The sequence below is a fragment of the Littorina saxatilis genome, linkage group LG5 (genome assembly GCF_037325665.1).
Source record: "Littorina saxatilis isolate snail1 linkage group LG5, US_GU_Lsax_2.0, whole genome shotgun sequence".
Lineage (NCBI taxonomy): Eukaryota > Metazoa > Mollusca > Gastropoda > Littorinimorpha > Littorinidae > Littorina > Littorina saxatilis.
Window position 1 is genome coordinate 6,848,125 of NC_090249.1, and position 2,500 is coordinate 6,850,624.

At 38.8% G+C, this 2,500-nt stretch overlaps 1 protein-coding gene and 1 long non-coding RNA gene across 2 annotated transcripts in view; both read right to left on the reverse strand.

The window, feature by feature from the left end:
- LOC138966208 (uncharacterized) overlaps window positions 1-2,500 on the reverse strand; it is a 349,546-nt gene that overhangs the window by 184,222 nt on the left and 162,824 nt on the right. The gene's annotated exons all lie outside the window — the stretch shown is intronic.
- LOC138965923 (angiopoietin-1 receptor-like) overlaps window positions 1-2,500 on the reverse strand; it is a 33,014-nt gene that overhangs the window by 13,620 nt on the left and 16,894 nt on the right. The window lies entirely within an intron of this gene.

The following is a 2,500-nucleotide window of genomic DNA, read 5'->3' on the forward strand; positions in this document are numbered from 1 at the left end:
GACAGTGCCCTGTGTGTTATATGTTTTCGATACAAATGAATCAAATGTCATTAATTACTGCCGTAAATAAATAACCTGTACATTTAAACTATTTAGTATACATAAATAAACAAATGTGAACAATGGGTTTACTTAGCGATGCCCGAAATAACGTGAGTTCTAGATTGCTGTTCTAATGCAAATAGCCCTGTATGTTTGAAGAAAAAACAAGTCGCGTAAGGCGAAAATACAATATTTAGTCAAGTAGCTGTCGAACTCACAGAATGAAACTGAACGCAATGCAACGCAGCAAGACCGTATACTCGTGGTCCACCGCTCACGGCATAGGCAGTGAAATTGACAAGAAGAGCGCGCGAGCGGGGTAGTGGTTACGCTATGCTGCATAGCACGCTTTTCTGTACCTCTCTTCGTTTTAACTTTCTGAGCGTGTTTTTAATCCAAACATATCATATCTATATATTTTTGGAATCAGGAACCGACAAGGAATAAGATGAAAGTGTTTTTAAATTGATTTCGAAAAAAAAATTTTGATAATAATTTTTATATATTTAATTTTCAGAGCTTGTTTTTAATCCGAATATAACATATTTATATGTTTTTGGAATCAGCAAATGATGGAGAATAAGATAAACGTAAATTTGGATCGTTTTATAAATTTTTATTTTTTTTTACAATTTTCAGATTTTTAATGACCAAAGTCATTAATTAATTTTTAAGCCACCAAGCTGAAATGCAATACCGAACCCCGGGCTTCGTCGAAGATTACTTGACTAAAATTTCAACCAATTTGGTTGAAAAATGAGGGCGTGACAGTGCCGCCTCAACTTTCACGAAAAGCCGGATATGACGTCATCAGACATTTATCAAAAAAATGAAAAAAACGTATGGGGATATCAATCCCAGGAACTCTCATGTCAAATTTCATAAAGATCGGTCCAGTAGTTTGGTCTGAATCGCTTTACACGCACGCACACACACACACACACATACACACACACATACACACACACACACACACACACATACACCACGACCCTCGTTTCGATTCCCCCTCGATGTTCAAATATTTAGTCAAAACTTGACTAAATATAAAAAGGACGAAGAAGAACGACAATTACAAAAACATTCTAGACAAAACAACAGTAATTCAAAACGACTGACAAAATAAGAAACACAACCTAAAACAAGAGGCGAAGCCTTCAAGGCTCACGTAAGAAATCAACAAACAGTAACACAAACTCAATCACTCCGTCACACATACACACTCACAGTCGGCATAGGTGACACGGTGCAAGAGTGCGAGACACTAGATCTAGATCTGTCTGTCTGTAGCCTACTTACTTATACACGACTGCCTGAGATGGCCAGATCGACACTGCGCTTTCGACAGCGCTGCGCTTTCTCGCTCAGACACTGGAAACACGCTGTGCAGATTAACCTGTAGGAAATCTCCTTTGGTATCTTCTTTATCTATTTTTCTGGAGCTACGAAACCGAACAATGTAAAATCGTCTTCTCCAAATCGGCGAACTGCAGCTCGGTGATAACTGTATCTATACCACAATCCTTCACGCGATCTGACCTAACCTTGACCCCTGACCTGGTCTACATACCACACACGACACAAACCAGTCACCTGTTTTTACCCCCCCCCCCCCAAAAAAAAAAAAAAACACCACCACCCGTTTTCTTTGGATACACACTTTAACTACATACGTGCCGACGAAATGTTGATCATTGCTTCAATACTTTGAAGCTGTTGCTTAAATAATAACAAGGTAAAATTAGTATTTCGGTGTTCAGTCAAATGTTAAAGTTTCTACCACAGACATACATACATACATACATACATACATACATACATACATACATACATACATACATACATACATACATACATACATACATACATACATACATACATACATACATACGCACGCACGCACGCACGCACGCACGCACGCACAGACAGACAAAAGTTAGCATCGCATAGGCTACACTTACGTGAGCCAATAAACTCACTAATCACAACCTGAAAAACATGAAGACGTGACAAAAAGCGATATCATATGCCCTGAACTACATATAACATGTCAGGCGAGCAGCTGTTTTATATCTGGCAACGATAACCATAGGGGCCACCGTGTGCGATCATCTCAACATATCTTCATATAAAAACATTCGTCACTGACAAATGTGCACGTGTTGTGTAATATCTTCCCATCCTCTGGGAAATATCCTATGATGCCATGCATTCGCTTTTTATGCACGGTGGAATTCTCCAATTCGTTCTGGTTTTCAATGTTGTTGCACTTGACATTTAAGACGACACTGATAAGGAGTTGTTTTTAAAATGTCTTCTCGTAACATTTGTTCATTGTAAGATTGTGTAGATTCAACCGGCTGGTGCAGATGTCTTGTTCAGTTGTTGTTGTTGTTTTCCACTCCACATGTTGTTGTTGTTGTACATGTGGTTGTCTTGTCAATCCTTGCACATGTTG